The sequence below is a fragment of the Episyrphus balteatus genome, chromosome 2 (assembly GCF_945859705.1).
Source record: "Episyrphus balteatus chromosome 2, idEpiBalt1.1, whole genome shotgun sequence".
In the NCBI taxonomy this organism is placed as follows: Eukaryota; Metazoa; Arthropoda; class Insecta; order Diptera; family Syrphidae; genus Episyrphus; species Episyrphus balteatus.
This window is the reverse complement of record NC_079135.1, coordinates 5,062,297-5,083,590: the sequence shown is the minus strand read 5'-3', so window position 1 is coordinate 5,083,590 and position 21,294 is coordinate 5,062,297. Positions and strand designations below refer to the sequence as shown.

The 21,294-nt window shown below is 29.4% G+C and overlaps 1 protein-coding gene and 1 non-coding gene across 16 annotated transcripts in view; both read right to left on the bottom strand.

Moving 5' to 3' along the window:
• LOC129908683 (protein alan shepard) overlaps positions 1-21,294 on the bottom strand; it is a 487,297-nt gene that overhangs the window by 167,108 nt on the left and 298,895 nt on the right. The window lies entirely within an intron of this gene.
• LOC129912816 (U2 spliceosomal RNA) lies at positions 17,657-17,850 on the bottom strand. Its single transcript, XR_008771913.1, has one exon. It is a non-coding gene; the product is annotated as a U2 spliceosomal RNA (small nuclear RNA).

Sequence of the window (21,294 nt, the reverse complement as noted above, 5' to 3'; positions counted from 1 at the left end):
CAGCTTATCTATCTGTTCTGGAGCTAATCAGGCAAACAGAGCAACAAATTATGACTATTTTTGTCTTTCTTATCAATAATTTTTAATAAATTACTCGCATGATGGGGACCTAACCTACCTTAATCATAGAAAAAAACAAACTAATTTGTCTTTGATATTTTTGTTTATGTCACATATATTTTCAAAATATTTATTTTTTTTTTTATTTCAATTTTGACAGTCATGCCACTCAGCCAGCATAAATTAATCAGAGACTTTTATCAAAAAAATAATTACAAAGTCCAAAATACCGACAAATAACTATATACGAACGATATAAAAAAAAAAATAAAAAAAAAATATTTTAAAATTATATTTCGCTCAAACTAATTTCAACAAAATGAAAGTTTATCGAAGCGCATATTTTTCATATCGCAACTGCACTTACAGGCGTATTATAATACTCTGTGTATATTTGCTTCTTCCCCCCTTGGCATTTTTTCATATCTCACGAATTGAAATAATTCACCCAATACAAAACAAGGAAAACAAAAAAAAAAAAAAAAAAGAGAAGAGAAAAAACACTCCACATTTGCCACAGAAAAAGTCAGTTGCAAACCCAACAAACTTGAAAAGGGGGTTATTTACCCCCCCCTGCTTTGCCATATTGCCTCTACAATATCACTCCTTTATTTATCTGAGCCTGCAAACACACCTACACACGTCCTTGCGCAGATATTCTATCGGGGAAAGGTTTTCACCGCCCAACCACCTCCTGATTAGAGAAATGTGAACAGGAGCAAATAATATGCTGCTATGCAATATTTGCGGATGGTTGTTCTCCTCCACAAAACTACGGGCATGGCTAAGGTGCAGCACAGGCATACAACAGCTACAAAACTGACTGCAAAACTGCATTCATTCATCCGTACCGCAGTCATAGTCACAAATGAGTGTGTTCAGTGAGAGGAGGTGTAGTGCAAAAAAGGGAAGGGGAGGGGGGAGAAGTTGGAGTAGTGTGCAATTTCATTTGGCAAACAATTGAAGGGAATATGAATAGTTCCAGGTTCGAGGATAATTGTTTCGTTGGTACCTAAACTTGCCGCCCATCGGTTCCTTTGTGAACAACATTTGAACTATACACAAAATGCCTGTCATTAGCCAGCCGTCCGTATCTGTTCGTCGCCATGCCATATATCGGTTTGGTTTGGTTCGGTTGGTCGGTATCATTGTCAATTGTAATCAACGTTGCCACACCACATCGTTTACCCAGGGACAGATTTTCCCTGGAATTTTGTGTCTAATGATCCTTTTTTTTTTTTTGTTTTTGTGTCCAAGGGACAAGAGATTTCTTTTTCGTCCTTTTTTCATATAGAAAAACAACTATATCGCCACCACCGAGCTAATAATATGATCTGATGGTGTGTGTTTTGAGAGAGGGGACGACTCGCTGTTAGCTAATTTTGTTTATGATTATTTTGGTTTAATTGGTCGATACGAGCGACGACGATACAAGCTCTATTCATCGTAACCAATTTGGATAAAGCCTCGTCTGATTTAGAGGATAAAACAAATGACAAACAAAAAACAAAAAAAATAGACGAATCTTTTTAAAGCAAATGGGTTTTTGAGGAAAATTAGCATGAAATATGCATTTCGAGTTTTAGGAGAGGATGAACTTGGTACTAAAACATTTTCCCTGATGAGCGAGTTTAGAGTGAGTATGTATGGATGAATGATTTTTCAACGGAATCGCGAGTGCGTAATTAGTTCGGGCGGAAATTAGTGGACTCTAGACGCATATTATATATCTACAAAAGACAGGCATTAAACTATATGATGAGCTATTGATACCAAAATATACGAACGGGAAATTTAAATATGTATTTCTATCTATCTATAGCATTGATTGAAAATACTGCATAGATAGACGAATAGTGGAGATGGTGGAGGCACGTGCAATATTTATTCATATTGTACACATTCACGCAGATGGGATCGATTTATCATTTAGAATGGATAAATAATCAAACACTCGTATAGCTTTTGTGATAATTAATTGTTTTATGGCAAATTGTTTGAATAGATATATACTCACGATTTGGTTGAATAAAAATATTGTTTAATTTAGTAACACTCACCTGAAATTAAAAAAAAAAAGAAAAAAATTGGTTAGAATGGGAAAACTATAAATGTGCTTTTTAATTTATTTTTGAAACCATAAAAACAACAATTTTTTTTTTTTTAAAGTATAGGTATTCAAAAATGTAAGTAAAGAAGGTACATATATAAGCTGAAAGTTCGTCGAGCAAATACAAGACAAAATAATAGATACGTATGTGTAAGTCAAAAACTTATCAAATTTTTAGCTTTGAAAACTTTTTTAAACTCTGTTAAGGTGTTTAAATTTATCTTTTACTTAAATAGCCTTTCCTAAATTTGTATTTTTTTTTTTTTTTTCATTTTTAATCAAAATTATCAATTTGCATAGTATTTTGAAAATTTCGAAATCCTTTAAAAAAGTTTTGTTAAAGTTTTAAACTAATTTATAAAATTTTTAAAGTTTTTTTTATAAAATTTCTTATAAAATTAAATTAAAATTTTAGTTTTTAAAAAAGCTTCAGTTTTAAGGGGGGAAATCCCTCCAGACGACACCTTTTTCACTATTTTTTTTATAAAAAACTGAAAGCACTTATTAAAATTTGGAAAAAGATAAGATATTACTGACATTATCAAGAATTGAAAAAAAATTTTTTGAAATGAAAAAATAACAAAATGGCGGCTCTGGAGCCTTTCAAAGTTGACGCCTCTAGTTTGCGCCGTGCAATGTAACTCAAAAACTAATGAAGCTATCGACTTGAAATTTGAAGCAAATTACTCCTTAAATCATTGGCCACATGAACCTAAAAGTTGAATAAAATTTGTACAGTAAATATTTTTTTTAACTACTTCTTTGTAAAAAAAACATGTTTTTTTTCGTTTTTTTGATTTCTAATTTTTCATTAAAAAAAAAATAAATTTAGGTTCATGCAATGCGTACTAATATCATCTAACGGAAAAAATTTTTTTGATTTAAGATGATTTCCTGGACCTGTACATTGCACGGCGCAAACTAGAGGCGTCAACTTTGAAAGGCTCCAGAGCCGCCATTTTGTTATTTTTTCATTTCAAAAAATTTTTTTTCAATTCTTGATAATGTCAGTAATATCTTGTCTTTTTCCAAATTTCAATAAGTGCTTTCAGTTTTTCATAAAAAAAATAGTGAAAAAGGTGTCGTCTGGAGGGATTTTCCCCCTTAACTAGGTATAATAGAGTAGGCTGCATATATATAGACCATGCGCCTAATATGGACCTCCAAATTTTTTTTCCCACGTTTTTGAGTTTATATTTTATCTATTTTTTGAATTTTTATTTGCGTTGTTAATTTATTCATATGAATAAAAACAATAGTTTTGTTTTAAAGAAATCCCTATCTATGGTAAAACCTTAAATTTATGGGTTTAATTAGCAAAAATATGATTGATGGTCCATATTTTATTATAAGGTGGTGGTAAAGTGGACCTTACTTAACCATAAGTAAAATCTGAGCCACAGAACTTTTAAATTTTTTTTTTCGAATAACCTTTGTTTTCGACGTTTTATGTTTTTTTTTTTAACAATTTTTGTTTTATTTCAAAAAAAGGAAAAATACCTACTTATGAAATGTATGTTTTTTTTTTTCAAAATTTAATTTTTTTTTTTTTGAAAACTTTTAGTTTTACTTTGGTTTATCTGAATTCAAAAGAATTTGGTTTTGCTCAAAAAAGAAGTGATTGGAAGTAAGTCATTTACGGATTACGGCTGCAAAAATGTGTTGTTTTATTTCTTCACAAAAGTTCAAAACCTTAGAATAGAAAAACCTTTTGATGAATACCTAAATCTGTAACTTTGCACACTTATTTCAGGTATATTAAGCTTCAATAATAATAATTAAGCCTCGATTTAATATTATAACACATACGATATAAAATAGCGGTACATTTTCTAAAAACCCGTAAAATGCCTATTTTAATAGCTTTTCTAAATTGATCTCAAATGTAAGAAAACATTTTTTTTTTCAAACAAAGTAAATCTAATCTCTTTGTATAGAATTGAATGAAATTTTTAAATGTATCCTTAAATATTTTGTTAAGTGATCCGTGGTTGAGGTTTTGACAGTCAACGTCAAGAGTATGGTTTTAGGTTTGATGACTGATGACTTGCAGTCTAAAAAAATCGTAGAAGTTTGAAACAAAAAGAATGTTAAAGCCAAATAAATAAACTTTCACCAAAAAACGATGTTCTCGATATTAAGCCTTGTTTTTAGTCACTTGACAGAGGTCAGCATCAATTTGAAGCGTGGTGTGAATCATGTCAAGGTTTGCAGTTTTGAACCTTCTTTTGGCTATTTAAACTGGGCTTAAAAGTAGTGTTTATCCAATTTACACTCTTTTTTAAGATTGTTAAGGAAAATTGTGAATTTGTTAAATTTTTTTGATTCTTTTGTTTCCACTTGCATTTTTAACTCCACTAAAAGTTATGTGCTCATTTCAAAGTATTTAATTTTTATTCAATCAATGAAAAAATTTAATTTACCTTTAATCTACAAAGTTGAAAATCACTTACTTCTTAATTTTAATTTAGGTAATAATTTTGTTTAAAACTTTTTAAAACAACAAATCAATTTTTGAAACTTTTTCTCCTTTGCCAACGCAACCGATAAAATGAAAATTCGAAAAATCATTGAACATTTTTCGTGTAATTAAAACTTTTTATTTTTCTTTATTTTTTTTTCTTTGGTTTCAAGGACGATTAGCTTATTTCATTAAAATTTACAACAACAAAAAAAAAATACAAGAAAATTTAAGACAAACCATACCTAAAACACCCACAGACTTTAAATCGATAGAACAAAAAAAAAAAAAAAAGAAAAATTTTACTTAAATGTTAAGAACAACTTTTACCTGTTAACCACATAAAGTAAAAGTTCTCTAGAGAATTTATGTCAAAGGAAGAAAAAAAAAAAATTACAAAAGAAAGAAAATACAAAACTTTATTTTGAAATAGATTCATTAGAAAGACTACACAAATACATCCAAGTAAAAATAGGTATTTTTCTGCTTTATCATTCCATTTTAAATGGTCGAGTCATGAGAAAAAGAGTAAAAAAGTTTTTGGTAAACTAAGAATTTAATTTTGATAAATTAGTCATTTTAAATGAGACAATTCAAGAAAAATAAGTTAAACAAAACACGATTAACAAAAGGTCTTCAATTTTACTTATACGAAAATAAAATAAAATAAAATAAAATAAAATAAAATAAAATAAAATAAAATAAAATAAAATAAAACAAAACAAAATAAAATAAAATAAAATAAAATAAAATAAAATAAAACAAAACAAAATAAAATAAAATAAAATAAAATAAAATAAAATAAAATAAAATAAAATAAAATAAAATAAAATAAAATAAAATAATATAAAATAAAATAAAATAAAATAAAATAATATAAAATAAAATAAAATAAAATAAAATAAAATAAAATAAAATAAAATAAAATAAAATAAAATAAAATAAAATAAAATAAAATAAAATAAAATAAATTAAAATAAAATAAAATAAAATAATATAAAATAAAAAAATAAAATAAAATAAAATAAAATAAAATAAAAATAAAATAAAATAAAATAAAATAAAATAAAATAAAATAAAATAAAATAAAATAAAATAAAACAAATTAAATTAAATAAAAAAAAAAATAAAATAAATTAAAATAAAATAAAATAAAATAAAATAAAATAAAATAAAATAAAATAAAATAAAATAAAAAATAAAATAAAATAAAATAAAATAAAAAATAAAATAAAATAAAATAAAATAAAATAAAATAAAATAAAATAAAATAAAATAAAATAAAATAAAATAAAATAAAAAAAAAAATAAAATAAATTAAAATAAAATAATATAAAATAAAATAAAATAAAATAAAATAAAATAAAATAAAACAAAACAAAATAAAATAAAATAAAATAAAATAAAATAAAATAAAATAAAATAAAATAAAATAAAATAAAAAATAAAATAAAATAAAATAAAATAAAATAAAATAAAATAAAATAAAATAAAATATAATAAAATAAAATAAAATAAAATAAAATAAAATTAAATTAAATTAAATTAAATTAAAAAAAATAAAATAAAATAAAATAAAATAAAATAAAACAAAACAAAATAAGAAAAGAACTTTTCTAAACTTTTTAGTAAAATAAACTTATTTTACTAGATTTCGAATTATTTCAAGCTTTAAAAACTAGTCGATTTCTGATGACCTTTATAGGTTTTTCCAGGATATTTGTTTGATGTGTGTTCAACTTAAAGCAAGGACAGATATTTTTAGTCCTTAATTCGATAAAAGTTATCGCTTTTTTTAATTTTTGTCCCATAAGACCCTTTGAACTTTATATAAAATTCTCTACATCGTATATTTTATTTTTAATTACGAAGGACATTTGTTGGTTTTTTCATTGATTAATCGATTCAATTACATAATTTTACCACTGTTTTCAGGACCTTCATTAATCCTCAACTCATCCTTGGTTTGTTGTTTTTTTTTTTTTTTTTAATATCGGTCAATATGTCACTTCAATTTTATCAACCCCCATGCACAACACAACGACGACTGAATAATGTCCTGTTTTATTGTTATCATCATTTTGTCTGAATTTTCCTTAACCCACTATATAACTTTGTCCTTCATTTAAAAAACAAACAAAAGTACCAACAAAAAAAAAGGACCTTAAAAAAATCTCTTATTCAAAACGACTATACCTACTATGCAATCGAGAACAAACTTTCTATACATCCAGAACAGCAAAAAAAAAGTATAAAACAAAATGATGTTCCACACGCGCTCTCTTGATCCGTTTAAGTAGATTCAGGGCCACCGCAAACTAAATGAATGACATTTCATTAAATACCCTATACACCCCATAACCACTACCCTGCACCACCTACAACATCACTGGGATTCAGCATCCTTTTTTTTACTCTATTTATGCCAACAGAGTAAGTTACACTCTCATTCTACTCTGTACCTTGGTATTTTGCAATGACCCATTTTGTGTATGACGAAACATTATCCTGCTAAAGGGGGTGGGGGCAACCATTAACTTCAACAACATCAACCCACTTGCACACAAACCATCGCATCAGTCCAAAATGACAGATAGATATCAAGTCCGAAAAAAGGACATACTTTTGGATGCTGTGATGCTTCTATAGTACCTACATAAATCGTCCCTTTAGTGTCATTCACAGAAAAATGAGAAAAAGAGTAGAGGTATGTGGGTGGAAAAAGGATATGAATTCTATAGTTTCACCTCTTACTACCAAAACCGACCGATGCCAACTTTCATCAACTAAAAAGGATATTCGTAAATAAATCTACGTGAGTGTGTTTGTATATTGTGTGAACCTCATTTTTATAACCACTTCAAATAAATTTTTAGTTTATTGCAAAAGCCCCCCAAACAACAACAACAACAAACAAAAAAAACAAACAGAGAAAAAAAGTAATACCTAGAAAAATATTCATGACGGACGGATACGTATATGCAGCAGAAGTGCATTCATCCTTTAAAACGGCACACACAAAAAAAAAAAAAAATAAATATTCCAAGTACAAAATATATTTACTTATATTTATTTTTTTTACGGGATGAGCGTAAAAAGAGGATGCAATATTTTTTTTTTTTATATATATAACTACACAATAATAATCCAGACGAGAACAATAAATTTCTCCCACACTCTTATCGCCCAGGATATGAAATATCCTGCGATGATGATGCTGATGCAGCTCACGCCGAGAACAAAGCACTTGGGTATTACAAAACACAACAAAATGAAAAAACTTTTTTAACGCTGAGTTGGCGTTTTCAAAAAAAAATACAAAAAAAAAAAAATTAAAATGAGTTGAGTGAGAGAGAGGGAGAGAGAAAGAGAGTGAAGTATGAGGGCCATAGTTCGGGACCATCAACAAAGGACCAAAGTATTAAAAAAATACAAAAAATATATAAAGAAAGAAAAATCATTAAGGATAATTCACCATCATCATCCATATATGGAAAAATATATGGAGTTTGTGCTTGGTTGTGCGCGTCAGCAGCAAGCTTTTATCAGCGGAATGGGTATAAACTTTTTAGGGCAATCAACTTATATACATTCAGCGCTAATAGCTAAGTCAAATATTGTCTTCCATATACACACAACATATTATCCTTTTCTCTGTGACTTTCTCCTATATTATGTATTCTTATTGTTGAAAATACCCAACAACAACAATAAGAAGAGTAATCCGGCATATGCATATGTTACCTATTTTGGCCCATTATGCTTTTGTCCGGATCATTACCCGCATGTCGTTTCGATATTCTCATGTTATACCACTTCCACCAACTAGACTCCACCACCGACCAATAGGCTTTTCAGATTCATGAATAATTCAAGTCTTTTCTTCTTTTGTCATAAAGGCACTTTTGTTTGTATAGATTGGTGGTACCTGTTAGTTAATAAAGAACATTTAAGTACCGTCTATAGTGGTGTTAATGGAGTAAAAGACAGGTCGATTTGTTTAATTTAGAAAAATTGACACTTTATGTTTTAGGGTGTGAATCAACTACTGAATCGTTGAATGTTTGATTTGAGTTAATATTATTTATTTATGTAACTATTTAAAGGCGATTTGTTCTTGATTTCACTCTCATTGATAGTTAGGGACCTTGAGGACATGCCGCTTACAAAATTTAAGCAATACAACTGTGGCATAATGTTCAATTCAGCAAAAGCAGTATTTGGAGTAGAATTTTGTAAGCGTTTAAAAAATACTAATATCGGTAGTTTTTACTTCATTTTCGGTAAATTGTATAATAAAAGAATTTTTCGCACAGTTTTTATGTTAGAATGTGATCTACAAAAATGAATTTTGCACATTTCATGTCAAACAACAAGTTTTTCTTCGATATTCGTTTGTAATCTTATCCTGTTTGAAGTTTTTGAATATCTTTGTCTGTCAAAGGACAATCGTGGAACTTCTAACACTTATTCAACCTTATTCAACTTAATTCAGCCTTATTCAGCAGGTTTTCTAAGAAAACTGGAAGATATTTGCCTTTAATTCGTGGAACTTCTAACACTTATTCAGCTTAATTCAGCCTTATTCAGCAGGCTTTGTAAGAAAACTGGAAGATATTTGTTATTGATTCGTGGAACTTCTTACACTTATTCAGCTTAATTCAGGATTATTCAGCAGGCTTTGTAAGAAAACTGGAAGATATTTGCCTTTGATTCGTGGAACTTCTAACACTTATTCAGCCTTATTCAGCAGGCTTTGTAAGAAAACTAGAAGATATTTGTCATTGATTGTCAAAGGACAATCGGGGAACTTCTAACACTTATTCAGTCTTATTCAGCAGGCTTTGTGAGAAAACTGGAAGATATTTGTTATTGATTCGTGGAACTTCTAACACTTATTCAGCTTAATTCAGCCTTATTCAGCAGGCTTTGTAAGAAAACTGGAAGATATTTGTCATTGACTCGACTACTATTGATACTTTATCAGGGCCTAAGCTTACATAATGTAAGCCATGCAACTCCGAAATATGTTTCATTCAGTAAAAACAATATTTTTAGTGGGAAATTGTAAGTGTTTAAGTTTTTGAACGTAACCTTTAGAACCAATTTTATAGCTTTTAAAGTCTACTACAAAACAAAACTAAGGACATCTTATTCCTAGCAATTTAATTTGTTGATTAAATCTTCTTGATCAAATGTTTCGTAATAATCTCCAAGTCACGTGAAGAACATTCAATTCCCTCCCTATTCCACATATAACCCTTCATCTCTTAATCAAAGATACTATATAAATCAATGTCTCTATACAAAAGATTCTTAAACGGATTAAAACAAATATCAGCTAATTTATATACGCGCAAAACCATCATCCAATTTAAATCGTAAATCTCTCGTACTTCCACCGTCTCGCCCCTAAGACAAACTAAATTTAATTGCCCTAACACACAAAATACATTGGATTTATGCACGCGCTTCTCCCAAGGCATTTACCCTTAATACCCGCCAAATGGATTACTCAGTGATTTTATTCGTTTCTGATGTCAACGAGAGACTGAGAGAGACACTCTCCATTAGGGTGGGTCAAAAAAGTCGAAAATTTTTTTTTTGATTTTGTACTCTGAAAAATCGATTGCTAGACCCCTCTAGAATAAACACACCAAATATGAGCTCTTTATATTAATGGGAAGGTCCTCCGCTTTGCAATTTTCCATTTTTACATCAAGCTTCTACTAAAAAAAAATAATTTTTTTATTAATTGACTTTTTAGCAAATTTCTTTTCATATTCTTGTAGGAAATTGAACGCTCTACAAAAAAGGCCTTATACACTTTTTTCGTTTATCTAACCGTTGAATAGATATTTGAGGTCCAAATATCGAGAAAATCTTTAAAAATTCGTTTTTTGTTCTTAATTTTGTAACAAATTGAAAAATTATAATGATCAAACGCGCAAGACATATTCTTGTTGGAAATTGATTGCTCCACAAAAAAGGTCTTATTAACTTTTTTCATTAATCTAACCATTCTAAAGATATTCGAGGTCAAAGTTAAAAAAAAATATAAAAACATTTTATATTTTTAAAAAATTTCTAATTCACTGAAACTTTATTATTTTCAAAATTAGCAAGATATATTCTTGTAGGGGCTTAAACGTTCTACAAAAAATTCCTTGGAATCAAATTGATTGCTTTAACCGTTTAGAAGATATTCGTATCCAAATCGCAATGCATACGGGTCATAAGAAAACTATTGAAATCAGTGAGCATTGGTTTGGATACGAATATCTTCTAAACGGTTAAAGCAATCAATTTCATTCCAAGGAATTTTTTGTAGAACGTTTAAGCCCCTACAAGAATATATCTTGCTAATTTGAAAATAATAAAGTTTCAGTGAATTAGAAATTTTTTAAAAATATAAAATGTTTTTATATTTTTTTTTAACTTTGACCTCGAATATCTTTAGAATGGTTAGATTAATAAAAAAAGTTAATAAGACCTTTTTTGTGGAGCAATCAATTTCCAACAAGAATATGTCTTGCGCGTTTAATCATTATAATTTTTCAATTTGTTACAAAATTAAGAACAAAAAACGAATTTTTAAAGATTTTCTCGATATTTGGACCTCAAATATCTATTCAACGGTTAGATAAACGAAAAAAGTGTATAAGGCCTTTTTTGTAGAGCGTTCAATTTCCTACAAGAATATGAAAAGAAATTTGCTAAAAAGTCAATTAATAAAAAAATTATTTTTTTTTAGTAGAAGCTTGATGTAAAAATGGAAAATTGCAAAGCGGAGGACCTTCCCATTAATATAAAGAGCTCATATTTGGTGTGTATATTCTAGAGGGGTCTAGCAATCGATTTTTCGGAGTACCAATTCAAAAAAAAGAATTTCGATTTTTTTGACCCACCCTACTCTCCATTCCTCCAAAAAACTCATATAGTGTCGATGTCATGTGTAGGGTGCATATAACCCCCTTCCCCTCCCTCAAAAACCTTCTCACCCACTTTGACTAAGCACACATAAAACAGTGCACAGACCAAATTGAGTAACGAGTCCAATTAAATTGAAGGCAAAAGGACACATCCTCACCCCCCCCCCCCCCTCACTTTCCCCCCTTTTTTAAGAGTTCGACACTTCAATCCTTGAAGCATGTCGTCGTTGGTTTGGTTTCGTGGCCTGTAGGTTGCTCTGGTCGTCATCGTAGTCAGTCGCGGGGCCATAAAACACACACTCTTCAGATCTACCAGTTCCCATCGCCAGAGCAGACACAGACTCGACTCTCGCATGAAAAACACACTGGCAAACGGAAAACTTAATTCAATTATAATTGCTCTCCACAAAAATCCAATAAAAGTCATTATTTTCTCCATTCCTCCACAACGCAAGCAGCAGCCAGAGAGGCGATTAAAAATGTCAGTGGCTTGAGATGAGAGGGTGTCAAGTGGGATGAAGGAAGGGATACAAATTGTGGAACGATATGGTTTATACCATCAAAATAAACCAACCTATCTACCACCTACATTTATTTATTTAAGTGGGTGTAACTGTTTGTGTGTCTTCTTCAGAAAAACAATTGTTTCAACAAAAAAAAAAAGAAGCAGAAAAAACCGCCCTCAATTTTCTACCCTTTTTCCATTTTTTTTTTTTTAATTGCAATGACGCGCATCATATGAGCAAATTAAATTGTATAAACGATTTTGGTATCCATCAGATAGATACTCCTCTTTTTTTATTTTATTGTTTTATTCGACGTTCCTCGCCCTTTTTTTTCATGAGATCCTGGTAATTTTGTTGCTGTTGATGGGATTTAATTTGGGCAAAACATTGTATCTTTTTTTTTTTTTAATTTTTGGTCCTTTTTTGGAGGGAGTCCTGGCAGCATCCAGCATTCGTCATTCTGCGAGTTGCGGATTTCGATTTATTTCCTGCTGCATCTTTCATCATTTTGATGGAAAACTGGGTCTAGTTTTTTTTTTTTTTTGTTAATTTTTTTTTTGGTAAAAAACAAATTAAAAAGGATACAAAAAAAAAAAATCCTCGAATTTCAATTAAACGAGCTATTAATAAAAATCAACCATTGGACAGCAAACGAGCGCAAATAACAATTGAAAAGGATAACACGCGTATACCAACACACACTTGAGTGCATCTCATCATTTTTTTTTTATTTTTTCAATTTTTTTAATTTTTTATTTCGGTTAAAATAAATATACGAATGTGATTCAGAGAGAAAAAAAAAATATATTTGCACAAAAAATCGTAATAAATCGCACTTCACTGAACTAATATGGGAGGATGAAAGTGGGTATAGGACTTTTTTTTTGAGTCCAATCAAATGCCCCCAAGGGAAAAAGGATACTTTGTTTAGAGAATAATAAATTGTTGCATTTAATTGTTCAATTTGTTTTCATTTTCCAAATACAAAACCAAGCTAGCCCAGCAGAGGGTTCTTGGTATAAAGGAGATAACGGGGATTTTATAGTTTTTTGTCCATTTTCTTTAGAGAATATGTTGTTGTTGTTGTTGTTTGTGTATTGGTTGGCGGATTAATCGTGAAATTTGAAAACCCAAAATGGAATATCAAATTTCCATTTCGAGAGAGAGCGAAACGGGGATTTTTAATAATTCTAAAATTTTATATATGTCAAACATTTCAGATTTTGCCCATGTGGGACAGTTGTATGGTAGAAATTTTGTGATATCATTTTAAATCCTATAGAGAGATAGGAATTCTACAGATGAATTGTGGGCATTTGTTTGTATGAATGTTTGCATTTTTTTAGATATTTAAATATTCATAGAAACGTAGGTGGGGTTTTTGCTGCTATAAGGTAATCATTTATTTTTTGTGTTTGTTTGTTTGTCATTGGAAAATATATTTTTTTAAAGCGAGTGTCAGTTTTATATTAATCACGACAATGAGTTTGATAAATAATTAAAAGCTGGTTAAAAAAATAAGGGGTTCTGACAAGCGATTTGATGGAGTTTTTTTTTTTTTTCATTTGGCGACTTTATATTAAATATTTAAAGTGACATTTTTGAATCAATAAAAAGTTTATTTAAACTAATTTTTTTGAAAATTTGGATCGTTTCTGGATATTAAACATAATACAGGTAAAATGTTAACCATTTACGGCTTAAGTACCTACCTATCTTTTTTTGTCTTGAATTGTTAAGTAATTTATAACTTTTTTTTTGTATTTAATCCTCATTAATTACACAATTAATCCATTCTTAAATACTTCTTTATTTGGTGTTCCTTAAACCGGTGTTTTTTGTTTCTTTGATATTTCTCAACTCCTTCTTAAAAATGTATCTACTGTTTTTACTCTGCAATTATTACTACCTTGAGAGGCATTTTACAATTACAGTCCAGTGCATTTTTTTATAATTTGACCCAGCAGTTTGTACCACCCCCAAATTCTTTTTGCTCATTCGATAGAGAACTGAGTGAATATTATAACACTGATTTTTCGAACTCGTGATTCGTGAAATTCACGTTTTGTCTGCCATCTTGGATTTTAGTTTTTACTAAATATCTCGACTTTTGTTCATTCTAGGAAAAAGTTAGTCATATAAAAAACGTAGAAAATTAAATTTCGCGTCTTTTATATTAATAACACTTTTTCGATATTACTGAATTTAAAAAAATATACGAGCCAAAAAAGTAAAAAAAAAAAAAACAAAAAAAAAAATAGAAAGTTTTGAGAACTTTTCATAGAAATTATGAAAAAACCTTCCGAGAAAAGATTGGTCACCTTAAAATTTTCTACAACTCTGCCATAAATTCTTTTTTTTTTTACCTATCGCTATAAATACAAAAGTAATTAATACTTTTTTTGTTGAAAAATACCTCTTTTTTACCAAACGAAGAGACTTTAAAGTAAAAAAATTATACTTCAGTTTGTGATAAAAGGATCAAATTAATAGGATTGTTAGTACAATATGTAACCCTCATTTTAAGATATTGGGCCTTTTAATATTTCACCTATGAGGATGTACATGAGCCATCTAATAATCACAAATTTCACAAAACTTCATTTAAATTGCTTTCTGTGCATCGTTATAAACATCTTTAAAGGTAAAATATTAAGTGGCCCAATATCTTTAAATGAGGGTTATATATTGTACTAACAATCTTATTAATTTGATCCCTTTGTCACAAACTGCACAATTATTTTTCATACTTTTACTTTTGCACCTCACTCCTTCAAAACATTAATTTGTATGAAAATTCAATAAAAAATAAAAGCAAGCAATTTAAGTTTTTCATGAAAATTCAACATTCCATGGTAAATATAATTCATTTTTTGATTATTTTTGATTCTCATACGATGTATAAAATATATATGCGGTTCAAAAAAATTTATAAATTTTCCATGTGTTGCAATGGAACCATTTCAAAAGTGTTCTTTCTCGCTAAAAAAAAACACCCTTTGATCTGAAATTTTTTGATGGACATATTTTATTATTTTTTTCTATGGTATTAGAAAAGTCCACACTAAATTTTATCAACCTACCACTTTTTTTCAAGGAGTACTTGGTAATATTCTGAATCTTGCTGTTTGAGTAAAAGACAATTTATAAAAAGTGCAACAACTTTTTACATGACGGTCCAGGCATATTGCTATTGGTTTTATTCGATCGGGCGTTAAAAATTACCTCGAAATCATGTATTATATTAATAAAAAGGTTTCATCAGCTATACTATGATATGCAACAATGCGGGTGCAACACAGAAAATCTCTTGTATCTAAGCTCCTGGATGGAATACAAAGTGGCCCAATATCTCAAAATAACTCTAATATTGAGTAATACCCATGATATAAATTTCATGCTTTTATCACAAACTGCACGATTTAGATGCTAAGCCGCCTCACTACTTTTTTTGGCTTGTAACTTTTTTAATATTCAGAATATTGAATAAATGTTCTTAGCATAAAAGACGCGAAATTTAATTGTTTACGTTTTTTTATGACCAGCATTTACCTACCTAGGATGAACAGAAGTCGAGATATTTAATAGAATGCGCAAACAAAAATTTGGGGGTGGTACAAACTGCTGGGTGGCCCATATATAAATATCATAAATGCACTGGACTAATAAATAAAATAAATAAATAAGTGTAGCATATTGACTATTGACCCATGTGAAATGGTAACGGAGTTACGAATAACAGAGTTACGAGCGACAGAGTTACGGCCGTCAAAGTTACGCGAAACAGAAGTTAGGAAAAACTAGAGTTACGAATTCTAAAGTTATGTTAAGCTATGACATGTGATTTTTGGGTTGGCAACAATTGCAACAACAGTTCACCACACCAAAATAACGTCTGTAAAAAAGGGGTGGTTTGGTTATTGTTTTAATATAAATAATAACAAAGTGGGTATTACAAAATACGCTATGAATAATTATATGTCCCCCAAACTTACATAAGTATACTCATGTTTTTTTTTTCTATTTCAACGTTTTTGCAATCTTCTCACAAAAACAAAACCTATCTATACCTATCCAATCAAAACTTTACAAGATTAAATAACACCCATTTTCGCTTTACTCATTTAGTTCTGACCAATGAGAAAAATGTTAATCTCTTGTTTGTATTTCCATAATTCCATGTCGTTCCTCGCAATTGTTGCCAACCCAAAAATCACATGTCATAGCTTAACATAACTTTAGAATTCGTAACTCTAGTTTTTCGTAACTTCGGTTTCGCGTAACTTTGACGCTCGTAACTCTGTCGCCCGTAACTCTGGTATTCGTAACTTCGTCGGTTTCCCGACCCATGTATATTTTGCACCCGCTTTTTTCCAAATTTTTTCTCTCAATATTTATTTTGGGAAAATCGACTCTTGACCAGGTTTTTACTGCAAATACCCATGAGGTATATGCGATAGTAGGGTAGAGTTGATAGTAGTAGGATTTTGTCTCAAAAAATAAAGCACAGAAACGTCAAATATCAACATTTTCGAATAATTCTTGAAATAAAATGTACTTTATTTATTATTTTTTCGGTAGGTATGGTTAAAAAAAAGTTAATAATATTTCGCAAAAATATTTTATTTAAGTTTTTGTCTAAAAAAGTCCGATTCTCCTAAATCCGGCCTTTGTTTCCTATTTTCGGCCACTGATTTTATTAGGTCAAGCTTAAATAAATTGAATGTTTTTTTATTTAAATCTTTGTGTTTTAAGAATTTAGAAACAATTTTGATTGTTAATAAGTTATAGCATTGAATGATTAATAAATGTATATCTATTTTTCCCCATTTTTTTAAACTTTTATCAATAAAAGGGGGCCGAATACAGGAAACTCTTGAATTTCAAAGCTTTTTTTTGTGTTCTATTTCCGGCCCCCCTTAAAATTACCAAAATTCGCATCTTTTTCCTGTTTAAAACCTATTTTATTTGAAGAATAATATATATTAAATAAGAAAAACAACATTTTAAAGCATTAGCTCGAAAATTGTTTCCACAAAACACTAATTACGATAATGGGTTTCGGCAGTAAAATTACAAAAAAACCATACCCGATTGGATCACTTCACAAAAAGTTATTTTTTCTAAAAAAAAACTGAATAACAAGAATAATAAGAATATTGTTATTTTAGGAGGGACATTTAAAAAAACAGCATAAGAGCAAAAATTTGGAATAAATCCTACAAAATCACTATAGTTATAACGATTTTTCTAAAAGGTGGCCGGCTACTGGAGACGGCCGGAATAGGAATTAGGCAACTCTACCGTGCACACTTTTTCACTGTAGAATTTTTTATTTTAGCATTTTATCATTTGTACAGAATAAAACGATAATTGTTTAATTCCATCTAAAGGAAAAAATTAAAATTCTGTCTCAAAACAAAAATTGAAATTTTTTTACTTTTTCATCAAATCAATGTTTAAGTAAATTAGAGAAAATCAACAACAATAAAAATTTACTTTTGTTTCTTTACAATTATTGTGTTTATTCTTTATACTATTTCCATGTCTATCTACCAACTACAATAATTATTTTCATTTTTTTTTTTTATATTGGGCCGATCCCGGCGGTACTGCAATACCGGGCCAACCCGCGACAGAGGTGGAGCAAGCCCCTAGCACTCCGTCTATTTCCAAAAATCAGTTTAACATTTGTTGTCCCCCGATGGGGGATCTATCAGATGTTAAGCTGATAAGAACAGATACTACACTTTGATCTTAGCCATAAGGCCGAGAAGCGATAACTTTCAACAGTTTACCTACCATTACTTGTTCTATATTTTTGTAGAAACTAAATGTGAAGTAAAATTTAAGAAATGAAAATAAAACTGTGTATTTTGTTGTTGTATATTTTTTCAATATAAAATGCTGATATTGTTGTTGTTGTACTTTATGGGAATGTGCGATCAGTTGGACGATCATTTCAAGTGAATCACTCGACGTTGTTGTTGGGCTGAGCGCTGAGGTGATCGTGCAGTGGTCTGTGCCTGTGGCTGTGTGACGATGTACAATATAAATGGTGGCTGTTTTATTTGAAATAATTTCATTGTCGATAATTTTTTTTTTTTTATGATCACGTTCACGATCATGAAACTGTAATGTTTGAAAATTATAACATCTTCATGTCGATATTTTTTTAGGTATAAAAAAATATTCTTTTAAATTTAATAGGTACCTATCTTGTTAATATCTTTGTGCAAATTCATTGGTAACAAGGAAGAAATAAAGCATTCATCACCGATCGTGTTTCAAGAAGATAATAAAATAAATTGATCACAGAAAGGTACCAACCACCAACTTTGAATTTATTTGCCTGAGTTGCAATCTGTTGAGTTCATTAGCATTTTCTTGCTGCATTAAATAGTTTTAAACAATAAAAAAGGATCAACAAATGACATGTAGTTTCATGGCTTTAAGATAACAATTTACAAAAAATAAACTTCAATGTTCACTGTGGCGTATGTGTAACATTTTTTCTATTAAAAAAAAAAACTTATTTTTTTTACCTAAGTTGGACATTCCATAACCTTCAAATTAATATTTTTAGTTATTTGATATTTTGAACATGAGGTGCCAGGACCCTTTAGATCACTTTCAACGATTGTTAAAAAAATTGATAAATTGCTAAAAAGTCAGTAAAACAATAAAACTTACCAAACTAAAGTACTCGTGTCTCAACTTTAAAGAATTAACAGGAAATCTATATAAAATTTCACCTAATGTGTAGAAAATTTTGAACATATTGGAATTTTTGAGATTTTGTAAAAGGACCTTATCCGAGAATTAACAAGTCTCAAAGCCCTTTTAAAAAAAATTTCCCAAAGTAATTTTCTTTTCTCTTTCCTTCAATAAACGTTTCTATTCTTTTTGATGCGAATAAAAAAAAGAAACAACAACAAAATTATTAAAGAAAAGAATAAGAAGAAGAGAGAAGAAATTTATGTAAAATGAACAAAAACACAAATGACGCACTGATGACTCCCCAAATGAATATAAAAATTAATGAAACTTTTTCCACTTTCTTCAAACAACAAAAATATCGTAGAAGAAAAAGAGCAAAAAAGACCCGAAAATAAGAAAAAAAAAAAAACAGTAGAGAGGTAAATTAATTGGAATACTTTTGGCAAAACTTGAGAAGATGGTTGAATATTGTTCAGTCGTTTGTGAGTCTTCAAAAACTCAAGCAAATGAGTTTCATATGTAGAAGTAAAGGAGCAGTTATATCAAGAGAAGGTTTATAAGATATTTCGAAGAAGACAAATGAAGAAAAAGGACTACAAAACGTCTTCCTGTTTTGTTAGATAAAGAAGAAAAATGTGGGAGTAATGTTTCCTTTGCAAATTCTATGCTGTGTTCCGTTTAATTAAAGCGGCAGTTTTTTTTTTAACAATTGACCTTTGACATTTTTTTTTCTGTTCGCCCCGGAAATATTCCAAAAAACAAATCAAAACGGAAATTGCCGAAACAAAAATATAATCCTACTCCGCCTTTTTTCTACATACGAATTTGTAGGATTAAAATAATATTTGATGAGCTAGCAAAGTTCTGTTAATAAATTCTCAAGATTGAGCTTTACAAGAGGCATCTACAACCAACTCAGCAGCAGGCAATAAAGGAGACACAATGATAGCGAGCGACATCCGGATCCGCTATCACACGACATTGTCGCGTCATCATCCAAGGCCTTTGTTGTCGCCGTCGACATGCCAACGCCGCCGACAGCCGACATTGCCTTTTACACCATATCGCCGCATAGCTTATCGATTTGAATTACATTTTTAGATTTCAAGGTTTGTTTATTGATTTTTAATTCGTTTCATCTGAAAGCTTTTTTCGGATTTTTGCAAAAAAATAAAATCACTTCAAAGAGGGCAGGGCAACGAAGGCGGGCGTTATTATATTGCAAATTGATGTCGATGAACTCATAAATTACGCACACGTCTTCTCTGTGTCTTCAAAATTTATATATGTGGAAATATGTAATCTCACTCAGAGAATTCATAAAGGAAACGCTTTCTTGAGTGTTTGACGAGTAGGCAATTTTTTTCTTCTTACTATTTCGTATTTTTTTGCTTAGCAAATCCTCTCAAGTTGAAGATTTATCTTTTTTCTTAATTTTTTTTTATATTTTTTATTTTGTTCTATTTTATCAATTCGAAGAAATGATAAAGAAGATGGGAGGAATGTCTGTGGTGGGTAATGGAGGGCAAGAAAAAATAAAGTGACTTGATTTATTTTGAAAAGAACTCGTAACTCGTGTGTGTTTGTGGAATTATGAACTCATTGTGAATGAGTTAAAAAAAAGGGGTTTCGAATCTGTGAATGGAAATCAAAATCATTTAGAGAAATAGATTCAATTCAGTCAGTGTGATGTCACACTCTGATTGATGTTAATTTATACGATTTTTTTTGTTTATTTTCAGAAGATGGAAGATATTGAATTGAGAAAAAACACAAGAACAATATGTATTTGAAAAATCACTGCATTTTAGTGATCAAGAATTCACAAAAATTCCGAATTACTATCGAATTCTAGCTGTTATCGAAGCAATACTTTGGCATAACGTATCTAATGAATCTTTTTCTGACGTTACACTCTCGCACTTTCGCAGTGCGGCAAAAAATTTCAATTAAAAATTAAAAATAAACTATTAGAGATACAAAAATCTTCTATAGCTTATTTGAAAGATAATAACCTAAAGCTTAATCTAAATGAAGGATTTTTTAAAATTCCGTCATTTAATAGGGTAAACAGGGGTAAAACGGAAAGATGAAATTTGGGCTAAAATCTAAACCCGAAGTCGTAGAGAATTGATTTTTGTTTGCTATAGATAGATGAGATTAATTTAAGAATAACTGCATTTAAGAAAAAATACTAAACAATTTTGAAACTAAGCTATAACGTTTTGTTTGAACGTGGTAAACGTGTTGGGGCTATGACAAAATGATGATTTTGGGTAGGGGAATTTTTTTTTGAAAATTCTAAAGATGCCAGGTGAAAGATGAGGGGAAAAAAATTAAGCGTTTGATACGGTTTTTTTTTCCAACATTTTGAGTTTCGAAATATGAATTTTTGAAAAACACCTAGTTTTTTAGGGGTATTTTTGGATAATTTTTTGATTTTGAGCTTTTTTTTTAGACATGTAGGTTTTGGCCTTATGCATGCATGTGCAAAAACTTGGAATC